This window comes from Microcaecilia unicolor, chromosome 10, assembly GCF_901765095.1.
Source record: "Microcaecilia unicolor chromosome 10, aMicUni1.1, whole genome shotgun sequence".
Taxonomy (NCBI): Eukaryota; Metazoa; Chordata; class Amphibia; order Gymnophiona; family Siphonopidae; genus Microcaecilia; species Microcaecilia unicolor.
Genome location: NC_044040.1, coordinates 138,375,923 through 138,389,613, shown reverse-complemented (window position 1 = coordinate 138,389,613; position 13,691 = coordinate 138,375,923).

Here is a 13,691-nt window from a genome sequence, read left to right as displayed (position 1 = left end):
GCCTGAAGTGGGAATCAAACTCAGTTCCTCAGGACCAGAGTCCACCACTCTAACCACTAGGCCACTCCTCCACAAATAACACCTGCTCTTCACTGGTCAATTTCAAATCATCATCTAAATACAATAAACATAGCTTCTCTGAGCGGGGCATAGTTCGATGAAGAAGGTGCTCTAGGTGGTCCCACAACACACCCCAAAAATGGTCGATATCAGGACAGGTTCACCAGCAATGAATATGAGTACCATCCTGCCCACATTTAGGGCAGTCTGCAGATCTAGAGGGCCATATTAGATGTACCTGATTAAAGCTCATATAAAGACAACGCGTGACTTTATAGCGTGTGTCACAAAATAAGACTCATTCAGTCAAGTCCAGTGTGACGGATACTCCTTCCTGAAAGTATCCAGGAGTATACTCAGCAGCTATATTCATTATGTGCATTTAAATAGTTGCATGTGTGATGAGAGAGAGAACTAAATGAGGAGTCTTGTCTCTTTTTGCTAGATCAACAAATTCTTCAGCCTTTCTTTACTGCTCTCTGTATATGGCTGCAGCCACATCCTCTGTTTACCATCATAGCAGCTACCTCCACTGCTGCCTGCTTGCCACCACAATGGCCACCTACTCTACCCTATCTGCATGTACCATTGATTTAGCCCTCTTCTCTAACATAGGAGTGTAGTAATGATAGCTGATAAAGAACAATTGACCGATTCACTCTTTCCAACCGAGATTCTTCTCTGGTTCTTTACCATTTTGGGTAGTTAAGCATATAAAATTCTAATCATCGTGCCAACATCAGTTTTTTTTCTCTTCCCCACCCCCACCCCAATCTTTTTCTCACTCTCTCAACTCTGTTCCTACCACTGCCTTTTATTTCTGTCCTAAACATGCTTGAATTTCTTTACAGTGATTACCCCCTACCACCTCTACTGGTGGGCAATTCCAGGCCTTCTCATCTTCCTCTCTGATTCTTATAAGACCTATAATTAATCCAACTCTCATATTCCCTCCCATATTTTTCCACCAACTTTTGTGATAATCTGCACAGCCATCAAAACTAGTAAAGCTGTTATCTAACCATTCATCCCAAGCTCATTGATGATAGAGTTAAAACCATAACCACACTGTGCATAAGTACATAAGTAATGCCATACTGGGAAAAGACCAATGGTCCATTGAGTCCAGCATCCTATCCCCAACAGCAGCCAATCCAGGTCAAGGGCACCTGGCAAGCTACCCAAACGTACAAACATTTTATACAAGTTATTCCCAAAATTGTGGATTTTTCCCAAGTCCATTTAGTAGCGGTCTATGGACTTGTCCTTTAGGAAACCGTCCGGCCCCTTTTTAAACTCTGCCAAGCTAACCGCCTTAACTACGTTCTCCGGCAATGAATTCCAGAGTTTAATTATGCATTGGGTGAAGAACAATTTTCTCTTGTTTTAAATTTACTACACTGTAGTTTCATCGCATGCCCCCTAGTCCTAGTATTTTTGGAAAGCGTGAACAGATGCTTCACATCCACCTGTTCCACTCCATTCATTATTTTATATACCTCTATCTTGTCTCCCCTCAGCCGTCTCTTCTCCAAGCTGAAAAGCCCTAGCCTCCTTAGTCTTTCTTCATAGGGAAGTCGTCCCATCCCTGTTATAATTTTTGTCGCCCTTCACTGCACCTTTTCCAGTTCTACTATATCTTTCTTGAGATGCGGCAACCAGAATTGAACACAATACTCAAGGTGCGGTCGCACCATGGAGCAATACAACGGCATTATAACATCCTCACATCTGTTCTCCATATCTTTCCTAATAATACCCAACATTCTAATCGCTTTCCTAGCCACAGCAGCACACTGAGCAGAAGGTTTCAGTGTATTATCAACGACGACACTGTCACGTTTACAAAGCTGGACACTGGGTTTGTGAGCCCTTGGGCCACTGCCGAGGAGCAGCAGTGGCAGGCAAAACCATCCCACGCTAGAGACAGGGCAGATCTCTGACAAACAGTTAAGCTTCACCTGCACCTGGCCATTTTTCACCAAGAGTTGAGCTCAAGGCTTCAGGTGGCCGGCAGGACTGGATAACAGCTAGGCAGCACAGGGACAGCAAGGCAGGGAAAGGATAGGCTAAAGGCCAGGACTGAAAGCTGTGAGCAGCCACTGAAACAGGGAACAAACACAGCTAGACAGGAGACTGAACTGAAAGCTGCAAGCAGCCACTGAAGCAGGGAACAAACACAGATAAACCCAGAACTAGACAACGACATACAAACAAGACACAAGACTGGGAAACAAGCAATACAGTAAACAAGCAATACCGTAAACTAAACATAGACTAACTAGAACAGGCAAGACTTCAGGCAAGAACTAGAGCAAGGAAACAAACTCAGGCTGAAGTGCAAAAGCACCAACATACCAGGGCCTTAAACGCAATGCAAAGGCAAAGCAGCAAGGTTTCAGCATGGCTAATAAGCCCAGCAGCATCTGGAACTCAGCTGCAACCATCACCAGGAACCTACGGGTGCTGTGTAGGTTCAATCCAAGCAAGCAAGTCTGGCAGCCCGGAAGATACGGACCGGACTAGGCTGAAATCTGGAACTGGTGACGGTCCACAGCAGCCACCGGTTCTGGCCACCAGAGGGCGAGGTGAGCACAGACGTAACAGACACCTAGATCCCTTTCTTGGTCCGTAACTCCTAACGTGGAACCTTGCATGACGTAGCTATAATTCGGGTTCTTTTTTCCCACGTGCATCACCTTGCACTTGTTCACATTAAACGTCATCTGCCATTTAGCCGCCCAGTCTTCCAGTCTCGTATGGTCCTTCTGTAATTTGTCACAATCCTCTCGCGAGTTAACAACTTTGAATAACTTTGTGTCATCAGCAAATTTAATTACCTCACTGTTTACTCCCATCTCTAAATCATTTATAAATATATTAAAAAGCAGCGGTCCTAGTACTGACCCCTGAGGAACCCCACTAACTACCCTTCTCCATTGTGAATACTGCCCATTTAACCCCCCCACTCTCTATTTCCTATCCTTCAACCAGTTTTTATGTTTAACTCATTTTTATTCATAGAACATCAACCATAAACATGACATTACCTTAGTTACAATCATTTCTTTATCTGCTAACCATCATTTCTACCCCCGCCTCTACCCTCGACCCCCCCCCCCCCCCCGCGCTCCCTTTCCACCCCCCATTTCCTCTTATTTTCAACTTAGAGTACAATGCTAAAGGTTTAACAAGTAACTTTGTGCTGATGGGGTCAAAGTGTTCCAAAAAGGTGCCCACAGCTGCTGACATTGCTCTCCAATTTTTGTGTTGAAGTCCAAAATTCCCAGTCTTTCTATGCGCAGCATCCACAACATCCATGCTCGCCACCGCGGAAGCGTTGGGGCTCTAGGAGATAGCCATTCTGCCAGGATAACTTGCTTACCTACAATAACAGCTCGCAATACAAATGCTGTAAATCCTCTTGTCATGGGATGACCCAGTATCGGATGACCAAGCAAAAGGGTCAGACTATACTTCCAATTTTGGTGCCAAATCGTGTTAACATATTTTATAATTTCTCTCCAAAACTTCTCTGACTTTTCACATAGCCAAAACATATGTCCCAAATCTGCACCATCTGCCCCACATTTTGGGCATTCCCCCCAAGGAGAGAGACCCATATAAAATGCTCTCCTGGGAGGTACATGCAAACGAAGGACAAATTTGTATTGTAATTCCCAATGTACTGATTGGTAAGTTATTCGTCTAATCGAAAGAACATGGGATTTGATTTGTGCAGCTGTGATATTCACGTGGAGATCTTCTTTCCACAATCTTGACAGTCTTATATAGTCCAATTCTGTAACTGTGTCTTTTATGTGTCAATGGTGGAAAGAGAGAGGTACCCTCTGCTGGGCCTCCAAAGAAAATGCTGATGAGAGTTCTTCTTGCACGTCTTCTGCAAGAGATTCCCACGGCAATGATGTCACATAGTGTTTGAGCTGCTCATAGTAAAACTGCTCCTTACTGAGCACCCCAAATTCCACTTGCAATTCCGAAAAGGGTTTGATATGTCCTTCTCTAGTAACCACCTATAGCAGATATTCCATCCCTTGTTTTCTCCACTTACGGAATGTCGTATACATTTGTCCTGGAACGAAAGTTATATTGTCACAAATGGATAAGTATGGAGACACTCCTGCTGTCAAGTGATGTAAGCGGCAAATCCACTTCCAGACCGCCACTGCAAAATGCATAATCCTTGAATGCTTCAAAGTGTATGGAATGGGTGTCCCAGAAGAATGTAAATAGTTACTAAAGTGGACCCCTTTAGTGAGATCGAGTTCAAGAGCTGTATCTGAAAAATCCTGTGTTCTCCAAAACCAGTCATTAATATTCCTCATACCACTGGCGATGTTCAAAAACCGTATGTTCAGCAGCCCCAAATCGCCATATTCAACTGGTATGCAAAGTGCTGTCATGGGGAGGTGGGCTTTCCAGCCCCGCCAAAGAAAACCCTGTATCATAGCATTTAATGTCCTTTCATCTTCTCGTTTCAAATACAAAGGTAATAATTGAAATACATACAACCACTTAGGGGCTATGATCATATTGAACAGGGCAATATGGCCTAGTAGTGAGAGAGGTAACTTGGTCCATACATTCAAGCTAACGCTAGTCTCCCGTAAGAGCCGCTGGATATTAAGATCTTCCTTTGGGAGTCTGCTGCCTCTGCTGCCCTGACCCAAGCGAGCTTCTGGCCGTTACATCAGAGTTGTCCTCCCCGCAGACACCACCGGCTCTTCCTCTTCTACCGGTCTGACGGAGCAGTGGCGGATGTCCCTGGTTTGGAGGGCCTCGACGGTTGGAACTATGGAGGAGGATCGTTTGAACCTGCACCACTTTGGATCCCTCTCCATAGCCCCTGGATCGTTGGTTGTGGTCAAAATTGATCAAGCAGCAGCCACTTCACTGGCGCGGATGGCTTGGTCTTCGTTTCACCTTCCCTACGGTGCTGTCATCCATGATTTCTTGCTGCTGGGTGGAACTAGCATATCTTTCCCGTTGCGGTTCAGGGTGCCGAAATGCGCAGGCAGGCTGCAGTCCCTATTCCTCTGCGGTGCTGTTGCCAGACCCGTGGACATCCAGGGCCCCGTCAGCATTGTCCGCCTCCAGCTGCTGTCGTCTGCCTCTGGTGACCGCTGCCACTCTCCCTGCCGCATGCTGCAGCTGTTTCTTCAGCACTTCGTCTGCGCTAACTGGGTATTGCTACAGTTCCCAATTGTGGAGCGCCTTGCCGGGAACTGTTCGAGCCACTCTGGTCCGTCTGGATTTCCATCATCCGTCTTGGTCCACCTGGATTTCCACCGTCCATCTTGGTCTCTCTTCCTTTTCCCTTTTCCTTCTCACCCTGTTCTTTCTCCCCTATCTAATGTAATTGTAATTGATTTATCTGTGCATTGTAAGCCACTTTGAGTCTGCCTCATGTGGAAAAAAGTGGGGTATAAATGTTCATAAATAAAATAAATAAACTGCTCAAATCTGCTGGGATCACCACTCCCAAATATTTAATTTTACCTGGGGCCCACTGGAAAGGAAATTGTTTTCCCCAGCCCTCTCCCCAGCTAGATCCAATGGCAAGTGCAGACAACTTGGACAAGTTCAGCTTAAAACTGGAAAGTTGCCCAAAATGCCCAACACTTACCAGTAGTATTTCTATAGACCCCACTGGATTAATCAATGTTAGTAATAAATCATCTGCATATGCCAACACCTTAATACAGTGATTTTCCAATGAGACCCCTTTAATTCTGTTTTCGTGTTTCATTGTGCGCAGCAGGGGCTCTAAGGATAGCACAAATAGTAACGAAGAGAGGGGGCAGCCCTGCCTAGTGCCTCTTTCAATTTCAAATTCTTTTTCTCTTAGTCCATTAACTAATACATGGAGAAGAAGCGGACAAGTTGAATGCGCCCTAACATTATATGAATTGCAACGGGTTATTAAGCTGTAAAAATTTCAGTCGGCCCCGGGCCCAGACGGGTTTACTGGAGAGTACTAATGCATGGGGTAAACATAAAGGAATCCTGTTCCGAGGGAATGGATCCTCAGAAGCTTAGCCAAGATTGGGTGGCAGAGCCGGTGGTGGGAGGTGGGGCTGGTGGTTGGGAGGCGGGGATAGTGCTGGGCAGACTTATACGGTCTGTGCCCTGAAAATGACAGATACAAATCAAGGTAAGGTATACACAAAAAGTAGCACATATGAGTTTATCTTGTTGGGCAGACTGGATGGACCGTGCAGGTCTTTTTCTGCCGTCATCTACTATGTAATACACTTGCTTGGGGATGCTGATATAAGACTCTGATTGCTTGTAGAAACCATCCTACAAATCCCATATTTTCCAATGTACAAAACAAATAGTCCCACCTAACTTGGTCAAATGCCTTTTCGGCATCCAAGCTAACTACTAAAGCAGGTATATCCCTCTCTGAACAAGCTGCCATTACAAGGAGTAGTCTGCGAACATTTTGCGTTGCCTGTCTGCGCCTCACAAACCCCACCTGTTCTGGTCCAATAAGTCTTAGCAAGAGATCTGCTAGACGCTCGGCTAATATTTTAGCGAGTAATTTGGTGTCTACTTTTAACAGCGATATTGGTCGATAAGATTCTGCACGATCAATTGTTCTACCTGGCTTCGGAATTAATGTGATTAGGGCCGCATTGGCGTATCTGGGAAAATGTCCAGCTGCAATCACACTTTCATAATATTCAAGTAATGAAGCCAATGCTTCCGGGGGTAATGATTTGTAGTACTCTCCAGTAAACCCATCTGGGCCCGGGGCCGACTGAAATTTTTGCAGCTTAATAACCCGTTGCAATTCAAATAATGTCAGGGGGCATTCAACTTGTCCACTTCTTCTTCTGATAATTTAGTCAAGCCTGACTTTTCTAAATAGCCTCTCATTTTCCACTTGTCCACTGCCAACTCAGCAGAGTACAAACTGGAAAAATAATCTGTGAATATCTGTCCTATTTTTTCTCTCGAGTTGGTAAGCTTCCCTTGTTTATTCCTTAGCGCAGTTACTGCAGAGACCCTCCCCAATTTTTAATAACCTTTGCTAAGAGGGCACCCGATTTATTACCAAAGCTCTGTAACTTGTATTTATAATATAGGGAGGACCGAGTCTCTCGTTCATGTAACAGAGTATTTAAAGCTATTTGTAACACCCTCATTTCTTCCAATGTTGTTGGGTTGGGCCTATGCATGTGTGTTCGCTGTGCCTTCTGAAGCTGCCTTTCAAGTTGTAAGACGCTAGCTATTCTACGCTTTCGTTTCATACTGCAATAATCAATAATGTCACCTCTTATCACTGCCTTTGACGCAGACCAAAATAATATTGGTTATGTCTGTGCGTGTACCAAGTTGTTGAAGGAGTAATCCTCCCATTTACTATTCAAGTATGATTGAAAATGTGGGTCTCCATGCAGGAATGCTGGGAACCTCCATCCCCCACCCCCCCAGCCGGTATTTCTATTTTGATCCAAATTAATGCGTGATCTGAAATCTCTTCAGGTCCCACTTCTGCTGAGTGAACCAGGGAAAACAGGAACCGTTCTACCAAGATATAATCCAAGCGTGCTATTGTTCCGTGTGCCCGTGATCTATGGGTGTATTCCCACTCATCTGGATGTAGAACTCTCCATGCGTCCACTAAGCCTAACATTTTTTGAAAAGCAGAAAAATCTTTAAGCCTTTGTCCCAGATAGTGAGGGGAAGTCAGATTCGATGTGTCCAGCACCGGATCCGAAACTAGGTTAAAAAGGGAGATGCATCAAGCAAACGTAAAATAATGAAAATCGTAAAAGTGTTTAACGAATTTGAAACAATGAAGAATGCACCAAAAGAACGGCTCCGAAATGTTCGGTGCGGTATTCAAAAGTGGGATGCGTGATAGTTTCGTTATTTTGGTGTAGCGGAGTAGGAAACGCATGCGCACAGATTCATTCGGTGTAGGCGTGGTTAGCGTGCGTGTGTGAGTCATAGCCGTGAGTCATAGCCGTGCGCCCAGAACGTGTACAAGGCGCGTCGTATTTTTGTTTCTGCTTGTAATTTTGAATGGGTAAGTCAGACATTTCTGAAAAGAAACGGCGTTTCAAATTTTTCACTTGTGATTTTGCTGCTATTTCTTCTTGCTGACTTCTTCTATTATTCTCGTTTTAAAGGTGTGTGTACCACGCTGTTTCGCCCTTTTTTTCTAGGTGTGTGCTGTGTTCAATCCTGTTTCTTTCTCCCTGTTGGTTTCATCCTGTTTGTTTTCAACAAATAATAGTTTATAGGTAAGTGACGGTCTCATTAGCGTTTTTTTATTATGATTTGCTGCCATTCCTTTTTGCTAACTTCTCCTATTATTCGTTTCAAGGTGTGTGGCGTGTACCCTTTTTTTTATTCTCGTAGAAGTGCTCATAGGTGAGTAAGACGTTCCATCGAGCTTATGAATGAGATAAAATGTGTGGGGTATGAATGAGGTATGTAGAAAAGGCCAGACGAATTTCCTATTTAATATAAAAAGTTTATTCTTGATTCAGAATTGACTGAATAGCTCAATGGGCTATTTCAGGAAGCATTTCTTGATAAGCAATATACAAGTCAGAATGAATGATTAAAAAAAAGCAATGTACAGCAAAGAAATCAGAATGCTATATACAGGCAACGAAATCAGAATGCTTAAGGCAAAGGAGTCAGAATGCTTACTACATATTTCTTCTATCCTGCTTATATACTGTTTGTCCCTGCTATTTCTTCTAACATCACGTGCAGGCTGTATCATACCATAAATCCTTTAACTTAAAGCAGAACATATGCCGCATCTGTTTCCCCTTATTGCTCCCCCTTCACAGACTTTCTGGAGCCGTGCCTTTGGCTGATGTGTTACTGCCACATTCTTTTCTCATGTCCCAGGAGGTTTAGTGTTGAAACAGCTTATTCTGCATGTTCTTTGAAGCTTTCCACTTCTATTTTTTATGCTTTTATTCAACAAATCCTCCCTTGAGGACTGATTGTTTCAGGACTCATACATCTGTTTCAGCTCCAGTCTGTTTCTCCTTACCTCCCTTCTAAATCTCCTCCCCCTTGTTATTTATGATATGCTGTGCCTGCAAGCTCTGTCTTTTCATCATCATACATCTTTCAATATTTTTGCTGACATATTAAAGTTCTATTCATTCTTGATTTCAGTTACCATTGTCATTTTAAAAGCATCCTGGCACATCTTTGCAAACATGCTAATACACATGTTACACAGCATTAAACAGATTCAACTGTACTAGGGTACAAAATTTATATTTCTTTTGAATACAGACAGTGAGTTTCATCAAAGGGAAGTACACTGTCATTCTTACTTTTCATATAAGAACAATTATAAGGATAATGCCTAATTGCATTAACTGATGTGGTATTAAAAATTACACAAATTAAAAGCATATTCCAAGGTGTTAACATTCATCAGTTGTTACATATCATTGAGTTAAAGTCTTATTGCAGCTTGTTTTATTGCCACGTTTTTCTCTGGTGGCTGTGACATTTACAATCACTGTACTTCTTCCTATAGACCAATTACCTGTTACAACATTGTGCGTGTAATTGCACTTTATCGGGGGAATGTTTCCAGTTGTCATACTATTTAATCAGACACCAAAATGATGTCGTCCGTAAGCAAGGCTTGCTTATAAATAGTCTCATTTGTCCAATGAAGGTTTCCACCATCCCTTACACAGGTATCATTGGGATAACGGTGCCCACCCAATTTTATCATTGTAGTCCCATACATCATAACTGGCAAGGACAAGGATGTGGGCACATATGATACAATCAGTCAAATTCAACATCTTGGCCGCTGTAACAAGTCTATATGTGTTCATTGTCCATTAACAAACAACAACATCCCAATACCATCATGTTTAGGGACATGATGTTTGTTTATTCTTTGTCCATTTCAATATTATTAGTTCGTCGAATATCTGATAAATGTATCCAAGAAGTATGACCTTCCAGACGGGCAGCGGTCTGAGTAAGGGCCGTGATAGCAAAAGGTCCTACATACACAGGATCCTTCCATGTTTTATGTGTAAAGTTCTTTCGTAGTACTAGATCACCTACTTTAAAAGCACAAACATCATTAGTAGTCCCTGCCTGTGATGCTACATTTGTTCGGATCATATCACTTGTCAGGTTCAACATAGGTTGTAGCTTTTGCCAGTACTGAGTTGTATTATCAGTACTTGCTGTCTGCATCGGGAAGAAATGACGTCCTGTCTGAATTTGGAATGGGGTCAATTTTGTACGCCCATTAGGTTGGGCCCTTATTGTCATTAATGCTAATGGCAATACATCAAGCCATGTATATAATTTTCCCACCATTTCTTTATTGAGAGATTTTAATAAGACTCTCAATTTTGTTTTTAAAATGCCATTATAGCGCTCCACCAAACCATTGGAGGTGGGGCGATACACTGATACTTTTCTGTGTGTTAAACCCATAATCGTTTCCATTTCTTTCAAAACACTGTTATTGAAATGTGTCCCGTTATCAGAAATTATTCTAGACGGACACCCATGTCTTGGCATAATGTGAGTTAACAGGCATTGTACCACCTCATGTGCTGTCTCCCTTTTACATGGAAATGCTTCTATCCACCTTGAAAAAGCATCCACCCAAACTAACAAATATCTTTTTCCCTGCACTGGAACAATCATATCAGTGAAATCAATATACCATTCTTTTGCTGGGCCTTCTGGTATTGGAAGTGTCCCAGGTGATATTTGTAAATTTTAAAGGCTCTCTTTGCGCCCCAGGAATACCCTTCTCCGGGGACAAAGGGTCTGCGCTTCCACTATCAGTTGGGCCGACTGCCTAAATTCTTTTGATATTCCATCCCAGTGATATTTCTGTTGTGGAAGCACCAGAAGGCGTAACTCTAGGATAATGCCCATGACCATGGCCTTCTGTCTATCAGAATCTAAGTGAATCCTTGGTCATCTATGTACCCACATGTATTCTATTAAAATGCAACAGTAATCTATATACACACTGAGTGTCAGTTGTGTGTGTGACTTAGTTTGTAGTATCAATGACAGGTTAAGAATTATTGGAAATAAAGACAGAGATAGATGTCAGAAAGAAGGCTTTATTCTTACCAAGTTTTCAATCAAGTACAGACATCAAACAGATTCTGGGTTCAATTGCATAGAGCTCTGCCGTCTGAGAAGTGTTGGGGAAGACTCCAACTCTCTGTCAAAATCTTATCTCTTTTATAGCCCCAGGTCCCAATACAAGTCAATTGTGAGGTACCTTTTTTTTCTAATATTTCTCAATTTCTGAGATCATACTTTCGTATCCGGCCAGATGTTCATCTGTACCCATTTCTTTTCTGTTCTATCTATTTCTAGAGATTGCCACACTTCCGTCAATGTCAACATGTTTTTGGAACAAGTTGTTTTTCTCGTTTACTAAAATATCTCTATATTAAGATATCCGTTTCACATCTTCCTTTTGTAATACCTTTCATAACATCTTATGATCTGTGTGCCATCTTATGGAAAATAAGTCCCATTTTAAGAACCTCATTTTATTCCTTTTACCCATTATTTTTCATTATAGGTACTATATTCAATTAGAAAGTTGTACCTGGTTGTGTTAAGACTCATTGTTCAGACCTGCTTTTTGCAGATTCTCAAATATGGCATCATTAGCTTGTTATTTGGCCTAGTCAGTACTTTTTCAGTTGCCTTAGGCTGTGTAGCTTAGCCCACCACTATTCCAGTGGTAGGTCTGAAGCCAGGCCACATATTAACATTCCCCTCTTCACCCTATCCCATAGGGTGACACTAGGGTTAATACACCATGATACCATCCATTCCAGAAGGTATCCTATAAGGCCATCAAATTTTCTGAGTCTTACGGTTAACTGGTACAGTCAGATTTGTTTTTGGTTTGAGATTACCATCTTGGCACTACTTCAATTATTTCAATCCTTCTTATCTATATCTGTGGTTATACAAAAACTTATAATTACTATAATAATATTTTTGATTCAACCCTTTAATATGCAGGTTCTAACTTATTCTTACCTATGTGAGTATATATTGTTATCAATCATAAATTCTTTGGTTATATACTGATTATATCTTGAGTATACATTTGCATAGATTTGCATAGGTTATGTAGACATTTTGCTCATGTATCACATCATCTTATAAAGCTTTATATGGTTATATTGTATCCCTATGTGCTATTACCTGATTATACAGTTGCAGACATCTCTCTAGTGTCTCTAGCATTTGCATAGCGATTGGTCCTTCTCAGAGGGAGATAGTCCAAGGTGTTATCTCCTGTGGTGTTGGGAAGGAGATTTTCGTACAGGACATATTGTCCTGCTGTTGTCTTTTTCATTATTGCAGTTTCAATTAAGCGTTCTACTAAGCCTCTAGCACAAGGGATTATGCAACATCCTACTAATACAAAAATTGCTACCACTATAATTATAGTAGTGGCTGCTGAAATGATAAATGTCTTCCATTTACCAAAAGCTCTATCCATCCAACCAGTCCAGGATGTGTCAACACCAGAGTTCTCTGCCAATTCTTGTGACAGTGAGGTTAAGCCTTCCAAAGCTCTGGTGATTGATCCATCTGGAGCAGTATTGTTAGGGATATAGGTGCAACACTGTGTACCTATTTTCCGGCACACTCCGCCATCCGATGCCAAAATCTGGTCAAGAACTAATCTATTTTCTAACGTCATTCTGCTGGTGGCATCTAATTGTGTTGCAATTCCTTGAACCGCGTCTCTGGTGTAATTGACAAATCTCTGCTGGTTGTAATATATATAGTTGATCCAGTCTAAATTCTTATTTATAGTAGCCCACCAAAAGAAAGCTGATTCGAATCCTGCAGCTATTTGGTTTCTGGCTTTGAACTCATCAGGAACCCCTCTTGGAACTCCAATTGCATCTATATAGACCTGATCATCAAAAGATCCAGGCATTGCATTTCTCTTCACTCGTGAGGAAGAGCTGCTATGAGGAGGGAGCAAAGATGCTATTACAATTGGAATTACCAATTTGACTAAGGCACATCTGCCTGTCCAACTTCTGTGAAGTGTATGGTGGATAGTATGGGTTCCACAATACCACCATATGTCTGCTCTAGCCTGTGAAAACTCTGTGAGGTTCAGATTTCGCAGAGTCCCTTTTTCTAGGGTTGTGTTACAATTGGTCAAATTTCCTAGAAACCGTGTATTTTTCACCCCATATCGTTCCAGACATGTATGATATCTGGTAGCAGGATCTGGAATCCTGAATGCGGGTGGAACCCTCAGCCGAGGGGGTAAGTAGGGGTGGTGCTCTTTTAGGTATGTTAATATTACATACCATGCAATTCTGCACAACCTGTTGAATCAGGTTATCAATTTTTAAAGTCCAAAATCTTTGCTCAAATTGTTGTTTCATTGTTTCCTTATTCCAATGCATGGTTGCATGCCACCCAGTTAATAACTTAGAGGCATATTTTCAAAGCACTTTGGGAGGCTAAGTTCCATAGGTTTCTATGGAACTTTGGGAGGCTAAGTGCTTTGAAAATGAGCCTGTAAATCACCTGACTCATTGGCATACAAGGTAATCCTTCTTCTGCAT